The sequence below is a fragment of the Melozone crissalis genome, unplaced genomic scaffold (assembly GCF_028551555.1).
Source record: "Melozone crissalis strain CALT ecotype California unplaced genomic scaffold, PUWL_Pcris_2 ptg000034l_1, whole genome shotgun sequence".
Lineage (NCBI taxonomy): Eukaryota > Metazoa > Chordata > Aves > Passeriformes > Passerellidae > Melozone > Melozone crissalis.
The window spans coordinates 10881855-10900995 of NW_026535812.1; positions in this window are offsets into that span (position 1 = coordinate 10881855).

Below are 19141 nucleotides of genomic sequence, written 5' to 3' on the forward strand. Positions count from 1 at the left end.
TTTCAACTTGACCAGAACTGCCACTTCTACTGAAGAAAAATACAGCTGAAAAAAGGAATAAAAGAATAACAGTGACAATTTAAAATTATTTCCAAGCCATCTTGTGTGTCAAATCAAAAGTGGATCAGTGTTTCTGTGTTTAAAATGTGTTAAATTATGGCAGAGTGCAAGTAAAAATAGTCCTTATCCTATGCCCAATGCGTATTTGTATCCTATTAACCTATTTCCTTAGCCTCAGGAAACCAAGGGATAGAAATGTAGCTCATTGTCTGCTTTAAACACATAAGTCCACTTGGGCAAAAATAGCTGCACGTCCACCTAAGCCCATAAATTAACATAGACCACTGAGCCAACCATCTGAAGAGTGATGGACAAACACTCAGGAAACTGAAAACTCCAAAAATTATTTTTCTGGGCCAATTGTGAACAACAATTGCATTTATGGAGACTTTTAAGCAATTTGTAAAGAGAATAAAGGATCAAGTTTTCAACACAGGTCAGTGCTAAGCTATTTTGACTGGCCCAGTCCTTGAAGTGCTAGCCAGACAGGTGCAGAAAAAGCTGCTGCGAAGTATGCAAAGCAACCTTGAAATGCAGGAGTGAATGGAGGGTTGAGGCATATTCCTTCAGATCCTGGAAGCACATCTCTCATGTTTCTGATGTTGAAGGATTTCTTTTCATGACAGCAATTTCACTTGACTAGTCAAGAGGCTTGAGTACTGAGGGGCATGGGGGCACTTTGAAAACTGGCTGTGTTTTATAAAAAACTTGAGGACTATAAACAAGTTTTCAAATAGTGTCATGGTTATTGAACTCACAGTCAGAGGCTGTGCTGATTATTGTCCTAATAAATCTCAGCTGTGCAGAGTTCAGATCAAGATTGAGTGCCATGTTTCCATGTATTTTAACTGGAATAGAAGAGCAGTGAAGGGGAAAAAAGACTCATTGGAACCATCAGATTTCTCTTTAATATATTGGCACTATTCTATAAAAAGCTCACAGAGGGCTGACTGGCTATGAACCACCATGGGTTAGCAGTATATCTTTACAAGCTTCTCTACTCTTCAAACTTAGAGGTCCTCCTCCTGAAGCTGTGACTTCTCCAGTCAAATCTTATTGCAGCTAGAGAAAAGATTTCAGTGCTTTTTTTATTGCAAAAGTATTCTTCATTACACACATGGCTGCCAACTGCTGCTGGAAATTATTGCCCCAACAATAAATATTTAGCTCCATTTTATCTCACTTAGATTTTACTCATTAAGATTCTACACTGATGTTAGCAAAAGTCAACAATTGCTTATGTTTGGTAGTTTAAATAGTTGTAGGGAATAGAGATGGTTGGAGCTTATTTTTGTTCATTTGCTCTTTTCCACTATTTTGAAGAGAACAAGACTTAATGTGCTGCTGTAGATCCATTGTTCCTGAGTTGTGAAAAAATACAACTGCCACAAATGGAACATTTTCATGAGAAATCAATGAAAACCATGCAGCAGATGTACCAATAACAAAACCAAATAAATAGAATACTGCAAGTATTGGGGGTACCTTTGGAGATAGAAAATTATAATAGTTTTGTTTGTGAGCATGAATTTCTCTTTACCACCAGGATACCTTGAGTGATGTTTCAGAGCCTCCTAAGTGAGGTCTTTCTGGCTCAAAAGACATTCATGCGTGTGCTATGGTGACATTTTTCATGTGAACTGGCTGCTGTGGGGAAGCTGGATCCTGAATCAGCACCATCAGCTGTTCCCATGACCAGCCAGAGACAGACACTGACTGAATGACTTTAACCCTCCCCTGTCTCCTACAGCTCCTCTTCCATCATTTCTGTAAAGCCCTGGCCATTCCTCTAATGATTAAAGGGTATGTCATAGCAATTTTACTAGAGGATAAAGAGAGGTGTAGCAGCTGAATTGTCACAAGAGGCATAAATAACTGCCCTGAGACCACTGACCTTTATGTTACTTTACTGTATGGCCTTTGACTGAAGTTAACCTTACTGAAGAGAAATAACATGAGTGCCTGGCAGTTAATTGTCTAGTGAAAAGAAGTGCTAATCAATTGTCCCATCCCAAGGCCAGGCATTGCAAGGAAATCTACTTTTTACGTATCTTGAAATCTTCAGTTAGCAGAAGTGGTATCCTTGACCTTAAAAGATATCCAGCCTTAGAAAATTGTGCTAAAAAACATATGTAACAGCAAAGCTTGCAAACAAGGAAAGATGGATTAGATTGGACCTTTGCTGATACAATACCTTATTTTGGTAGCTGTCTTTCCCTTGAATTCAGTCAAAAGATGTTGATCATTAAATAGCTGTAATTACATCCTTGATGCTCTATTCAACTCTATGCCAGATGTATATTTCTATGCAGCTCAAAGATCTGTAATAGTTTGCAGGCCTGAATGTAGTTCTGCAGTTCATTTCTTTATGAGTTTTCTTCTTTTGGGAAGATGAAACCCAGTAGAAGATAGCATACCAAAAGTAATTAGCTTTTCCCATTTTGGTCCTAAGATGTGGATTTTATTTCCTAGCAATATTAAATGCTACAGTTTGAACCATTCATTTGCTTTTCCTACTATTCTGACTCTCTTAAAATGAGTCAAATAGAAATGAGCCTAAAACACAACCACACAATATATTAAAGCAAAGAATAATGGAAAGTGAAGCTGAAGCACATTTCTAGCTATCATTCCTCAGTCAAATATTAATATGGCAATCCATAGTTTGATGATGCAGGTCCTTATGTTGGTTTTTTTTTAAGTAACTGGTCTTTTTCTGAATTAATTAATTCAAAAACATTAATATTCCACCTGCAGAGATACTACTAAGCCACACAGCTTCAGAAAAATATTCAGGGTTCTGTAACAGATTTCTGCATAAGGATTTCTAAATTCTTGCCTATATATTTAACACATTCTATACTGAAAAGTAGCGCTAAGAAAATATAGAGCAAGAAACACATGGAGCTGTACACAGAGGGAATAGATAATGTTGGTGTAATCTTCAGGGATTCACTATAAATAATTTCTTTTGAAGATGTGTATATGTCTCTCTATTGTCCAGCTGTTATATTTCAATGCAATTCAATGAAAATCAGACAAGGAAGAGGAATTTCCAGCAGGATCTATCTTATTTTAATGAAGTACCATTGCTGCTATTGGTTTGTTGGTTTGGGTTTTTTTTTTAGCAGGTAACACTCTTAGAACTCTGCACTGGAGAGAGTCGGGTGAATCTGAATCTTTGTGAAACATCATGCTGAACTCACCTCATTTAATTCCTGCAGCAGGAAATAGTCCAAGGTTGATGCTGTGTTCTGTGTCTGCTCCTGAGCCTTATTATCCAAGTGACTTCCCCAGCAAAGTCAGGTTAATTTGGGGTGAGCAGTTTCCATTGCAGGGCTGACAGAAATGGCACCTGGGAGCTCTGCCTTTATCCAGACACAGGGCATGCTCAGGGCATGGATTGCAGCAATGCATTTGTGCCCTTCTGCACACAGGGTAAATACATAATTTACTGAGCACCTAGACACTCTGATAAGGACATGACACCAAAACCAAAGAAAACTTGTTCAGATATAAACACCATTTCCTTGCCTCTTACTCTAAGTTATTAAAAATATAATAAAATAATAATAATAAATTATTCCAGGTTTCAAAACTCAGTGATGATAAGAAACTGTGAAATTTATAAACAGGATTTAAGTAAACCTGTAATGTTCATGGAGTTTTGACAAGCCCAAGAGTAAATTCCTTTGATTTAGAACAACTTTTTTCAGCTTTTAGGGAGTAAAGGAAATTGAGTTTCATTAACTACAATATGTGTAATAATTGCCACAGTTTCTTTTCAAGGGGCTGAAATAAGGGGGACTATGTAAAGCTGAACAAAAACTTGGCTTATTATCTCATTCTTTCTTGGGCCTGGGCTCTTTTAAAATGGAACAATTTTTCTAAAACTAAATTGTCCTCACTGAGATCAGACAAAAATTATTCTAGAACTTCCATGAATAACTTTTTGTCCCATACCACAGACAGATGAAATGTATAGCTTCCAGATTAACAGTGTAGCCAAACTCTAAAATTCATGGCAGGCTGCAGACAATGATGTCTAAAAAAAATTAATTAATTAAAAAATGCTAAAAGTCTGCCCAATGTCTGCTTGCACACTGCCAAAGGCCTTTTGGAAACAGTGTCAATTCATTAAAATTAATTTTTTCTGATGATGTAAAATGCTGCAAAATTATTAATGCAGATATCAGTTTCAAATTTACAGGAAAATCAAAGATGTCTAAGATTGTATTGATAAATATTCTTTTAGCACTCTTATTCCAGCTTATTATCATATTTGCAGTTTAAATTAACTTCTATTGCTCTATGAAGCTCTGCGTTTTTTCACAGGTTTTAAGCTATAGGTCTTATTGACATTGAGGTAACTCAAATATTTCCACAAGAGATAATAGTAGAAGTCCTGAGAGTTTCCTTATACATAATGCAATTTGTTTAATATGGGCAGATTAAGGAGCTGATTCATCCAGGGATTTAAACACAGGAGTAGGCTCGTTTGAAGCCAGCAAGACTATCTAAATTGAGAAAACAAAGCAAAGTACTTTATATCTGGCATTGAGACCTAAAATAGGAATCCAGAAATAGATCTGTAACTGCAGTTCTCTAAAACTGTCTGCTAGATCATCAAAATTTGTCTTAATTAGGAACTATCATGTTCTTTGAAGCTGAGGATTTGCCTTTTTTTTTTTTTTTTGTAGTTTGTACAGTTTATGATATACATATTTTAAAAAGCCAATCAAGTTTTAGGTAGAGGAAATGCCAGCTCAGCATCTGTCTCCCTGTGCCAACTGCCCAGAGCCCAGGGTAAGGGCAAAGTGAAGACCACAGAGAAGAATTTGAGCAGCAGAATGTACATTTATTCCCTTTTTCAGCAAAATTACAGATTACATTCCAGGATAAATTATCTAAATATTATTCATTCTTTTTCCTCAGATTCCCTAGAATTGACAAGCCATCAAACAAAAAGGATCACTCTTGCTAAAAAAATGGTATATTTGTAAAAACAGATGCCATAATAGTAGAATAGATTTAGAGCATTTAAGTTCTTGCTTTTATTCTGATAAAGTTTTAAAAAAACAAACAAACAGCATTTTCCCCATGCCATAAGTCTACCTGAAACACTACTAGAGTCAGTTAAGTAACAAGGCAGAGTTACTTTCAAGCTTTCCTTTTTTCACAGCCGTCCTTGGAGTGTCTGCCCTGGGGAATCAGAGAACAGCAGCACGGACCCTCAGTGTTTGCACAATGCAGTTCAAGCTGTCATGGACATGGATGAACCCATTTGGGCACCAGGGAACCTTCATGAAAGACAAATGAAGCTGCTCATGAGATCCATGCAGCATAGCTGGTGTGTGCCTTTTATTCAATTCACAGTTTATTTACATTTATTATCCTTTTTCACAATGCTTGTCTATGTACATCAACAGTTCCCATGATGGTACAGTGGGAGGCATAATTCCCATTTGTTTGAGTTGTGAATTCAGAAAACCCCAAACACAGGACAATGAAAAGAGCTACTCCTTCCAGCACATCATGAGGGAATACAGCAGAATCTGATGGAATATTCAACACAGCAGTGTGAATGCACAGTGAATGTATGCAGCTCTCAAACCCCTGGAAAACAGATAAGCACAGTTCTGCTCTGGAAGAATATTTTTTGTGACTGGGGAGGCTCAGCATGTGGTAAGTCACTCTAGCCTGGTTTTCCTTGGTCAAGTTCCCATGTTGCAACTATTTTTCCCTTTCCCAAGCTAACTGTCTCATGTAAGGACCAGATTTTGGTGGATAAGTCAATGTTCTTTTAATCATTATTAGAGTCACTCTAAGGGTGTAGCTGTCAGGATGTATTGATACTAATTTTCTAAGGATTTAAAACTTTATTGCCATTGATACAGCACCAAAGCAACCTGCAAATTCACTAAGTAGCAGAGTTCAACAGTAAAGCCACATGAAGGCTTTCAACATCTCCTCTGGCATCCTCCAATTGCTTCTAAGGCTCTCTGTTAATTTCAATACTTGCTGTGTCTTCCTCTGCCTTGAGGAAGCAGTTCTGGAATTGTCATTGACTTCCTCTAGAAAGCTGGTTGTTTCCAAGACACAAAATCTCTTTTAAAAGCTGTGAACCACTCTCTGATACAATGAGTATTAGTAAAATTTCATAGAAATTTTACTGTATTAAATGTTAAGAAACTACACAGGTAGTTAAAAATCAAACAGAGATCACAGAGGAACTGAACAAACATTTAAAGTCTCTCAGGCATTCAGGAACCATCAAGTGGATATTGTATTTCTGTGACACCCATTAATTCCTTTTTAGGTATATTTGAGTATTTGTAAGTACACTGAAATTCAGTGATCTCAGATTTATATGGTTGTAAAATATTGCTAGTTTATTCTTTAGAGTTACTGGTAGATTTGGAAGAAAATTATCCAGGAGCTGAAAACAGCAGGGAGGCAAATCAGCCAACCCACTGATCAAATCTGTAGATATTGCAAAGTATCCCTTAAATTTTTCATGAATTTCCTAAGGAAATTTATGAGCAGTATTAAAGCATGTGGTAGAACATGTGGCCATCAGGCCCCACCATATGGCTGAGCCATGATTTGCCCTGTTAGCCATCTATGCAGAGGCTAACTCAGGGCTGGAGGAACTCACCCTGCTCCCTGTTGGGGGTTTGCAATCCAGACCAGAACTCTGCTGAAGTTTCTGTCCTGCCCCAGATGTGCTGCAATTATCAGCTGTTCTAGGAGGGAGCACTGCTGGTTAGGGGAGAAGCAGAACTCTGTCTGTCCTCATGTGTAGAGGTTGCCAGGAAACAGAATTTCTTCTGAAATTTCTGAAAGAAACATAGTTTTGGTTTCTAGAGATTACTCAGGGAAGATATTTGAACTTTTCTGGAAGGAAGAAATGCAAATGAGAGGGTTGAATCCGTTAAGTTTTAAAAAAATTGAAACTCATGAACACGTAAACAAAGGTAAAGGTTCCAGTTGATTTGCACAACTGTTCTTGCAAAAGTTAAATGTGCACACATTTCTCCTCCCCAAAAACAAATAGGCTGGAGCTGAGACATTTATCTTCAACCCAGCTGATTTATCTCATCTATGTGTAAATGAGAAATAGTTGTTGGGGCATCTTTAAAAAGCAGTATTCACTTATCTCAAACTCATCAGGTGGCTCCTAGACATTGAAGGCATTTGCAAGGGAGAGTAATTGCTCACAGCTGAGGAAAATAGACTTTTTTTCTGCAGTCATAATATTCCACAATATGTGTGCTCAGGGTACTGATTTGTCCTGGTTAAAGCAGAAAGTGAACCTGTTCCAACATTACTACTACTGTAACAAGAAACAGAACAGCCACCATTCCTATCCCAAATGTTAAATCCTCATTCTATATTTCCTAACAACCTTTCTTTTTCAAATACATAGAGAAAGAGGATAGAAAGTTAAGAGGAAACTTTTTTTTTTGTGAATATATAACAAAAACTAAAAAAGGAAGTATAAGGGAAGCAAAAGAAAAGAAAGCATTCCTTGAGTTCAGGCTGTCAAACACCTTTTGTTGGCTTGTAAATGAAAGCTTATTTAATTTCTCCAATTAAATATTTGAGGTCTCCATAGCAACAGCCATTTTGCAAGATGCGAATACTTCATGATCTGGATATTGAGCAGCTGAATAAAGTGGAACAGGAAATGCTAGAACCATAACCCTTTTTAGAGTACTTTCTAGGGAAAGAAGCAGTATCTACTGCCACAGAGCAACAGTTTTCTTGACAGTACTGCTAATTTTAAAAGTTTGGATTTTTTTCTAAAGAAATTATGCATTTCCTTTTCTGTTCTTGTTGTCTTGTATCGTGTGACATGTAAATTTTAAAAAATAGTCTTACACAAAAATTAAAATAAAACTTAATTTTAGATTTTAAATCGTGATGTTACAAATCTAGTTTTTCAGCAGGTCAAAGTGCTTTACAAATCACTGAGGTCACTGCAGAGATGCTAGGTTACAGGGGCTGAGGCTCTGCAGTCAATCTGTTAGACACGTTGGTAAAAGAAATTCAAAAGTATTGTTTCTCTAGCAAGGCTATTGGTCACAGCTCAGTAGGTGCTGTGCAGTGGTGCTGTTACCAGCCTGTTTCTCTGTGGGTGAAATTGCTTTACAAGTGGATAAGCTCAATGTGTACACCCTTGGGATAAGGAGCAGTGCTCAGACACTGTTGGATGTGATCCCTAATGGTTCTGCAAACAAGGACTTTACTCTGAGCTGAATTCTTCCTCCTCTTTTTCATTCTTACAGAATCAACCATGAGGTCCTGCATACTCTTTCTCCCCTTTACTATTAAATTTTCTCAGAGGTGTCTCAGGTGGCAGCCTTGAATGCTCAGTTGGAATAGCTGATAGCTCAGCATATTTGCGAGCTATATGGTTCATATTTGTACCATATCTGTGGTACATTGTGTTCTCCATAACAGCATTACCTCCTTTTCCTTCTCCTGTATGAACCACTGGTCATCTTCTGTCCTATTTTGACTACAATGTCAACAACAAACTGGAGCCAGAGGCAGAACTGTTAAGCCCTGATAAAATAACTGAAGCATAACTTTCTTAGATATGAAGCAAATGTTTCTACCCTAGAGGAGATCTGTTATTTTATTTTTCCTTAAGATAACTGGAGGTTTGTTTTGCATTGTCTCAGCATGGCAGTTTAGGCACCAATCCTGACACAGGTCCCATAGACTTAAACAAGAGCATACCACACCTGAAAATTCTCAGTTCTGAGAGTGGTGTTTCTGTTGGAATTTATGCTCACCACAGCTAACTAGTTATAAATACAGGGGATTCTAGGAGAGGATTAAAATGTCCTGTCTGGCAGGAATTGCTGCAGGCACTTGTATTAACTGGATTATCAATCTCCATAAAGTTTTTAATACCTAAATAGTTTTTTCTATATTTTCAGAGAGAGTCTTCTCAAAGATGTCTGATTTTCCAAAGGGAACAAAAAATGTCACTGAAGCATTTCCATTAGGGAGAAGATAGGATCCCCAGGGTGTTAATCCAGCTCTTTGAGAGGCTGAAAATCTCAGGAAGCAAGCAGAGCACAAGCCATTGTCCAAGTTCTGGCAATTAATTTTCTTTACTGTCCCTCACTGCATTTTACTAACTTGGCTATTGATGATATATTTGTTATTTTAATGTTCATGTCCAACACAACAAAACAGCCATTAACTATATTGGAGTTAGTATTTCCTATGTATGAGTAAGTTCTACAAGTCTTACCTTTAAAAAATATAAGATTTTTGGGCTACCCTTAAACACTGGACAGCTATACCTGTTTCTGTAATATTAAAAAAGAGTGGCACCAGCTGATGAATTGACATCTAGACGAGGACAGCTTTTTAAGAGTTGCTACTATGTTCATCATCATGAAGGACCCTTCAGTGCAGAGCTGTTTGACCTATCTCTGCAATGCTTCCTCAGCCAGATTTACTTATGGAATATGTTTACTCACTGATCATAAAGATTTGGCTGAATAAGGATTGTATAACCTGTATATTTAACCATGGAAACTGCCTTATTTATAATATTTTTGCTTATCCAGATTGTCAGAAGTGTTGGTAACATGACAAATATTCCCACTCTGTAACTATTAACACTTGGGTTAAAGAAAGCATCTTGCAAAAACACCTGTACAGGAGCTGTTGAGATAAACTGAAGCCTAGATCAGCAGAATGTTGCTACAGGTAATGTCAGGTTTAATGTGAATGTGCTTTGGAGAGATTTGCACTGTGTGGCCAGCATTTGACAGAATTTCCAGTTACCCAGCAGCATCTACCAGACAATCTCAGTGCCTTACAGCACACAGGCAGTTTCGTGCTCCTGGAAGGCACAACAGTAGAGTGACTTGTGTGGGAGATCAGGGCTCCCAAAGTCAGGACAGCAGAACCTCCTTTTATAAATGGACGGCAATACGTTTTCATTGATTTGACTTTATCAGCAATTATTTTGGAGCAAGTACATGATCCTCTATCCCAGTGCTTTAGTTCTGCTCAGACACTATGAAAAAGAACAAGGGAACATTATCAAGCTGATACTTTAAGGAGAAAGCAAACAATGGCAGTGACAAGCAAAGAAAAGTGCAACAATGGAGTTGCAGCTTCACTTCCAAGGGCATGGCAAGCAAGGTAACTGAGAGTATGAATGGACACAGAACAGCTTAGTTGAATTAGATTAGAGCAAAACCTGTCAATAAACAAGATCTTAAGGCAGGAAAATGAGAATTAGCAAAAGAAAACAAAATATTCTTTTAAAAACTAAAAATGTATGATACTGTGAGCAAAATTAAACAGTGACGAAGTCAATGCTTTTAGAAAAAGTTCTGGTGCTTTTTGGCTATGCAGCACAGATCCCATATGGGAGCAGTACCTCTGGACCTACAATCTCTGCTACAACTTCTCATTAGTATCATCTTAGATTCTTTATTTCACCACTAATATTATTAGAAATAACCATAAAAGCAATAACATGTATGCTCAAGGTTGGTACAGGCTTCAGACATTCAACAATATACTTTTTTGGAGCATTTTTAATTCCTATCCTAGTATTCAAAATCCTTTTAGGTAATCAAACCTATGAGAATATTGCTTTTTCTTTTCTAGCTAAGGTTTGGTCATCTTTGGACAGATCCAGTGTCTAATAGACAATGTAAAAAAGTTTTGATCACTCCATCTCCTGCTCCATCATTCCCCTCTCTGGGGTAAAACTCCAAGCATTGCATGCCTTATAAAAGAGATGACTCTGCCTATATGTTACCTCTCTGCTGCTTTCCTTTGTTTATAACTTGCCAGATTCCAAGTTATCTGTTACAACTCCAATTTGTCAATGCAAATGCACTCAGGAAGCTGCATCATTGTGAAGCCAGCTAGATGCCAGAATTAAGGATATATCTAGGCAAATCCTACAGCAGATTTAAAATTACAGATTTTAATGCAGCACATTGGGAGTATGAACCTCCAGGACTCTGACTTAATTAAGGAAAGGAAAATAAAAGGTTCTCTATTGTTTTGCTATCTTGAATCTATGCAGGACAAACCTCCTACAGAGCTACTGGTGACTGGCTCTGTGTCAGCTCTTAGTTCCACCCAGAATGTCCCAGAGATCAGCGTAGCCAGGACCATCAAAGCCAGGAAACCAGAAGGAAACAGTTCAGACTACTGTGTTTGTCCTCAACATTTTGTGACTGCACTCTCATGTTTTGTCACTAAATTTTATTTTTGCATAAACATTCCCTTTAGGCACCTGGACTTCACAGCAATGGGATCTTTTCATAGTCCATCATCCAAAGACGTCATGCTTGCTTCAAACTGCTTGTAGATGAAACAACAGCTGGATAACAAGTACAATGAAAAGGTAAACAGAATAATGGGTAGATTGTCTTTCATGCAGTAAACAGCAGCCACAGTAAAACAAGTGCTTTGTTAAAGGAAGGGTAGCAGTACTTTACAATAAATTATTCTTTATTTTACAAACTCCAGCCATTCCTCTGTGTCAACAAATCCTATTTGCCCTTCTCAAGGTGCCTGGGGACAGAACATGAATGACATGTGGGCTAGAAGATAAATGGGATAAGCCATGGTTCTCTCTTTTATTTTGCTCTGACTTTGATTTTAAGCAATATTTTTGCCTGGGTCAGTGTATATATTCTCTAATATACTGTTGAACCTCAATGCTTTCCCTTCTGCAGTAAGGTGCAGTTTGACCTGTTAGCTACTCCTTTTAATAGATGTTTATGTGAAAACCTCAAAACATCAGCTGCACAGCACTCCAAGATAAAATATCCCTTGATGAGAGAGACATGTAGCAATTATGCCTCATAAAGTGTATGTTTCAATCCCTGAAACATCAGCATGGGTATACATTCTATTCTCTGTGAGGCCATCTCCTCATCTAGGTATTGCTATCTGCTTGCAGACTGATCTCATTTTGGTTTTGAAGGGTAAAGAAGGAAAAGGGAGTCAAGTACTTGTGACAGTGATAATTTGCAACCCATGCAGGATAAGCCAGTCCTTTGCTGCTTTTGTGGTAGATGAGGGAGAAGGGTAGGTGATGAAGCAGGGTTTCTGCTCCTGTAGGTTTTTGTTCATTTGGTGCCAGTTGAATGTTGGCCCCTTCATGCCATTAGTCTCTCTACAGCCTCTCTGCTTCAGTGGGGAACAATGACAGTGCAAAAAACTGAGCTTATATATCTCTATTTTGCAATTCATTAAAGGTGAGAAATGAGGCTTCTGTGAATTGAATGACTCTGATGCAGAATGCTTTCCAGCAGTTTACAAACCTGTACCCTAGAATTTCAGTGTTAGCCAAAAGAGGACAGGCAGTTATTTTATCTTGGTTTTCTAGATTCCCAGAAAATAAAAACAACAAATATATTCTTTATTTCTGCATCATGGCATTTCAACAAAATAGTCATGTCATTTGCATCAACATATAGAAAGTTATCTGCTTGCCTATTGAGGTGGGACGATATTTAGTAATAGTCCTTGTCTCCATGCTGCTGAGTAATTTAAATCATCTTTCTTTATTGATGGATCATGTGAAGGCCTAAGAAAAATATCACTTTGCTGCACCTGAATTTTTTATAAACAAATAACAGAAATTGGGCTAATGATATTGTTTCTTACAATAATTGCATCAATTAAAATAATGAAACACTGTGGGAGCTTTATTTCTGAAGTTCTTATTTAAAACCTAAAGAAATTCACTGTGGGCCTAGGGCTCTCTCCCATGTGGTATACATAAATTTGGAACATGGGAGGGTTTCAAAGCACTTATGCAACAGCAATTAGGTATTTAATTACTCCCTTCTATTAGATCCTGTTGTTAAACCCAGTTCATAATGCATGAACATTCTGGGCTATCAAGGCAGGAGCTTCAAACCGTGCCAGACCAAACAACTTGCTGAGGCAGAGAGGTCATTACCTGGAGCAGTAACCCTTGTGGTATTTCCATATATGTAATATATAAACTCCAGTAATGGTGTGCTGAGGGCAGATGGGGTGTTGGTGGCTCTGCAGTGCTAAGGGCAATTCCAGCCCCACTAGGCACTGCAGCTGATCAGCTCTTAGTGCACTGAGATTTGAGTCCATGACAGTCAGGCAAGTGGCACTCCCAGGCTCACAGGAAGGGCTTCATAAATGGACTGTGCAACCTCTCATAAAAAAAACCTCTGGCTTTGCAGAGTCCACCCCCAACACATCACCTTTCTTTCTGTGAGATAAAATACTCATCTTTAGCAAGTTCTAGCATAGTTTTCACCCTGAGGCCACTAAAAACATAGGGTTCAGAAGTTAATATACTGACCAGTACCACAAACTAAATTTTTAACTGAGTATTAAGTGGAACATGGTAAGCTCTTTTCAGTAAATTAGGTTTGTATTGAAGAAAATGGCTGACAGGGAAGTAGCATGAATTTCTTAGTGAGTTTGCTTTAAATGTTCTTTACGAGCTCAGTAACATAAATCATAGGACTTCCATTATTTAATTTTTAATCTCAGCTTTTAATAGCTTCACAATTCACTGTTGTTTTTAATTACCATTCATATCTTCAACAAAAACAAAAAAATGGGCTCAAAGAAAAAGAAATCAAGCATCAGAACATGGTTTTGATTTAGAAACATTCACAGTATTAAAATAGAATTGTTGCTCCTAGCTAAACTGTTTGAATTATACATTAATTCATTTCCTCTGGTTTCTCTGGTACTATTTTGGAATATTTTTTCAACCACCGATTTACATTTTATGTTAAAGCTAAAATTTCACTTTTATATTCGAAGATATTAGGTCAGCTATATAATTTATTAATTCATCAAAGTAAATACCATATTCTACCACGAGCGTCTGATGTTGGCTGCTCACCAACCAGCAAGTGCCACAGGGACAGTGAATCAGAACATTTCTGGGGCATCTGCAGAAATCTAAGATTCAGGCAAGCAAATGTAAACCCCAGTGTGCTGTGGGTGAGAGCCAGCCAGGAGGCATGTCAAATTCCAAATGGCATCCTGAGGCACATATGCATGCTGCTAACTGTGCCACTTTGGTTTATGGGAAGAAGTAAGCTCATGACAACAATGCTTTGTCAGTCATTCATTTTTCCAAATCTAAACTGCAGCTGATGTACCTTGCAGTGCTATAGAAGCTAAAATGCAGTGGAAAAATTCCTGATCAGCTTCAGTGTGAGTGCAGCCAAGACAAACTGTACACTGCAAAGGAATAACTTGATTTAAATTTTGCACTTCCTTGAGTCCAGTAGTGCTACACTTGCTTTCAGCTCACAATTTTATATTTTACAAGTAGCAAGATGCAAAGAGAAGCCTCCTTTTAATTTTTTGTGCCAGCCAGATTTCCTTTCAGCCTATCTCCCTGCTTTCCTGCTATGGAGCTGGGCAGAAAGCAGCATGGAGAAAGGTGAGGGCAGGTGCCACCCTGCACAGCCAGAGGAGTCTCTACTGCTAAAACACTGGGACCCCATCTCCACTGGAGCACCCAGTTTGGATCATTCTCCCTTGCAACACTGACTGCAGCTGTCTTTGGATCAGACACTGAGCAGAGACTAAACACAACTGCTTCGGTGTCAGGTGTTAATCATGATGGATTAATTAATTAGAAATTAAACTGCTGTCATCCTTCTTTGTTCCTTCTCATGAGGACACCTTCCTCCTTCATCTGCAGCAGAGTTCAGCTGAGGCAGAGCAGAATGCAGACATGTAGCTGCTCGCACAGCTACAGTGGGAAGTAGATGTGAGTACATCTATGTATATACATAAAGACATATGTTTTAAATAGATGTGCATACATAGATATATATACACACACACTGAATGGTTGTCACTATAAATAAATAGTGTAAAGAAATGCAATATTTACAGAAAAATTTAAATCATAAGCTCTCGCTGTCCAGAATCTAAGCAGCTTTTCTCTCAAATTCAGAGATTAAAAAAAAAAAAAAAAAAGGAAAATATGGTTGTATTGCCACCTGGAGGATCTGTGTGTCCTTAGCCGTGTGTCGTGACTGGCTCCCCAGGATGGGATGTGTGTGGTGTCTCTGAGCACAAGGGTTTAACTGCAGAGGGAAGACGTTCCTGGCATTGAGGTTATCATTAGAGGTAATTTGAATCAGCTAATTGTGTAGTTACACCTTTCATCAGTCTTTGTACCAGAATAAATAGCTCCAAAGCCTGGACACTCAATTTATTTTTGTGCTCTAGAGATGACATGTCTGTGCTTTCAAAATAAACTCCTGGGTGTCTCCTCTTGCTTAAAGGAAGAGGCAGGAGGGATGATGTTGGCAATGAAAGGGGTCAGAATTCAATGCTTCCTTTCAGCTTTTTTTCCTTTTATTTTGACTTGCAGTTTTAGGTCCCTTCTAAATTTTAGAGTTAGGAAAGTGTAAAGAAAGCTCTCTTTTAAAACCCAAGATTAATTCTAAAGTTGAACCTGTTTCATTCATGCCCAGGAGATCTAAAAGCCTGAAATAAAATCCTGCCAAAAGCATTAAGTATTCTCGTGCAGACTCTTCCCCCTTCTGCTGCTGCCTGGCACTGCCAAAGGGAAGAAATGGTTCTTTTCATGAAAATGATCCAAGTATGAGGCATAAAATCCCTTGGAGCACAGAAAACATGATCATCCCAGCACCGGCTGCACAAAGTGGACTCATCTTCCATTTATATATTTACAGAGACCTGGCCAGTGCTGTCCTGAGTGCACTGAGGTTCTGCAGCCACAGTATTGCTGCAGTCTCCAGGCTGTCAGGCAGGGACAGAGCCCTCATCACACTCTCCTCCTCACCCAACTGAAACAGTTTGGCCATTTCTCTGACACCCCATGAAGATCTGCCCCGAGGATGGTTTCAGTGTGTACCAAGGATGAGCAGTGGGGACCTGTGGATATCTTCTCCTTACCAGGTGTGGAATGTGTATTCTGACTCCCGGGAGCCTGGCTAATGGAGGGAGGCTGTACCCACAGAGCTGGTAAATGGGGCACGGGGCACTCTGAGCCTTTCCCAGGCAGGGAAAGAAATGACTGCCATTTCCCAGGGCAGGCACGAGGCTTTGCAGGCCTGCCAGAGTGTCACAAAGTGCCACCAACGCAGCAGGGAACGCCTCAGCAGAAGCACCGAGCCACGGAACCCGGCCCTGCCCTGCCCCGCTCTGCCCGGCCGGGGCACAGTGTGCCACAAGCAGTGCAGCCTTCCCCGCTCTGCGCAGAGGGACCGGAGCAGAGACAGGGAGCGCAGCGCTTTGCCCCCCTCTGTTCCTGCCCCTGTTTCTGTCCCTGCCCCTGTCCCTGTACCTGTCACTGTCCCTGCCCCTGTCTCGGTCCCTGTCCCTTTCGCTGCCCCTGTTCCTGCCTCTGTCGCTGCCCCTGTCCTTTCCCCTGTCGCTGTCGCTGCCCCTGGCGGCGCGCCCCGCTCCGTGGGCCCGGTCAGGGCCAGGCTCCGCGGCTGCCGTGCCACCAGCCCGGCCTCTCGGGCACTGGCACTCACCTGCCAGCCTGCCAGCCCCGCACCTCAGCAGCTCCTGCCTCTCGCTCACCCCGGCCTGCAGATTCCTGGTCTCCTGTGCCGCTGCATGGCCGCACGCAGAAATGCAGCTCTGGGGAGGAATTTCTGAGCTCTTTCCCTGTGATAACAATGAGGAGAAAAAGAAATAAATTTGAGGCGGTTGTAACAGTGACAGCAAAATGATGAGCAGGCACCACTTGGAATTACAAAAATTCTTGAAGCCACACATAGACAAATGTGCTCACGAGTTGGTTTTTCCATTATAATTTTTGCTGTATTTTATGTTCTTGCCTAGGGCATTTAGCCTTTTAACAACCTCTCTTTCAGAAAAAGTAACTTTAGTTCCTGATCATTAGAGAAACACGTATTTTCTGTATTGTTATGTCTGGACAGATGGCAGCCATTCCTAAATATGTCTTTATAGGACTAAAAATAATATTTTTAAAATAATGTTAGCTGAAGATAATGCTAAGTAAAGCAACATCAGCTACTATTATATTCTAATTCCCCAGAATAGAGATGCCAGCAGCTGCAGCACAGTAGCTGAAGCTTAGCATTTCTCCTTGTGTTAACCTAGACGAGGGGGCAGCCAGCCACAAAGGATTCTTCCCTCCAATTATTGTACTTATCTCGGAATAATCTGAAAAGGGCCATCTGACAGGCAGGATGCCATCTTTCTATTGCTAAGCAACCCCTGATATCTCTTTTCAGGAGGAGTGATCAGCTTCCTGAAGAGTACACAGCTGAATTTAAAGAAGCCTTTTTTCCTTCTATATTTCTTTTATTCTCTTTCTCATTTTTCCCATTTTTTTAACTACACAAAACAACTACTGATGATCCTATAATGACCAAAAAAAAAAAAAAGAAAAAAAGAAAAGGACTGGGAAGAGCTTACTAGGCAAAAGACAAGCAAAATCTGAGCTGCAGACTGCAGTTAATAAGACAAAGTTGATAATGATGGCACAAATAACCTTCCACCATAGCTGACAATGATGCTAAAGAAAATTAAATACATCACTCTATGCAGAAAATTTGGCTTGGAGAGAAAAATTGAGAGAAAAGTTGGAGGTAGACTACATCTTTACATTATACTTTCCCATTCCTTTTCTTCCATTTGGTTCTACTTTCTTTCTTCCAGCTCTTATCTGGCAACAATTCAGCAGCATATGTGTTGAGATGGAACACGTACTTTTACCCACTTCTGTTGCTTGCTAAGGCCCTTAGTACTACCTTTTTGCTGGTTCCCTGTTTTCCTTTCTCCTTGTCTCTGGGGTCACAGGTTTCTGCCATTTACTGCTCTTCCAGCAGCTCTCACTTAACTAAACAAGTATATTTCAAGTTGGCAGTGGTGTCTCAAAGCCAGTTGTTTACACAGTGGTGCTTTTAGTGAGATAAACATACCCACAAGTGCTCTGTCTCATGCTGGCTGTTTTCTCATTGAACCTTTGTGTTACAACATGCAGAAAGTGGTTTCTTGTGCATGCAGGGTTTGTCTTATTCTTTTTTTTTTCTAACCAGAGAGAAATTATGAGTGCCCACACTGATCTTTTCAGTTGATGCATATAGCAAAGGACTCAGTCAAAATTTTCTCCAAACAGGTCCAGATCTTAGATCAAATTCTCCCACTAGTGAATAGAGGGCATAGCACAAGATCTTCCTTTTCCAGCTTGCCCTCTGCCTTCTCCATCTGGATGCTTTGAGGTCAATCCATGATCAAGAAGCTCAGTTTAACCTCCTAAACTCAATGGCCACTCAGCAGACATCATGCTATAAATAAGGATATTCTTTGCCAATCTCCCAACCTCAAGCACAGACAGAAGATACAATCTAGCTTGAGCATGCTAGTACTCAATTAAATCCGTTGTCTCATATTTATCAGTAGCAATACAGAAATTTTCAGATACCTATACAGATGTTGAGTAGAAAAAAAATCACTGAATAAGGTCAGAGCTGGAATGAAAAAATGCCCACACAGCATGTATTTGCAGTTATCTTTCCAGTTGCAATGAGTACCTGGAGTGATGTGGCTTGAGTTTTACTGCTCTTTCTCTTTTTGTGAATGATGGTAGCAAAAGCACCCATCAGTATAAGGGTGAATACCGGTATGGTGGCAAACCAACTCTGAAATTATGGTCAGTTTAAGGACAGTTTGAAAGTATATAACTAAGATAAATTCATCAGGTCAATTAGGCAAAGAAATAATTAACACATCAGAGAATTATTCAAGGGAAAATTCCTGGTGGGGAAGAATCTGTAAGGAACCAGAGAGTTTTGTGGTGCAGGGTTATCCCCTGTAGTGAATTGCCTTTATGGAACCACAATTTTCTCAACAAGGATCTCCCACAGGGGATAAAGAAATCTTCCTTTTGTAAAAGACCTCAAAATAATTCAAGCTGTCTGACAGTAATTAAATCCATTACACTAGCAACAGGTGGTAGAGCGGTAATTTTTTCACATCTGTTATCATTTTCATGAGTCAGTATGTATTCATTGCAAGAGCTGGGTAAACCACAGAGCAGAGAGGGCTGGGT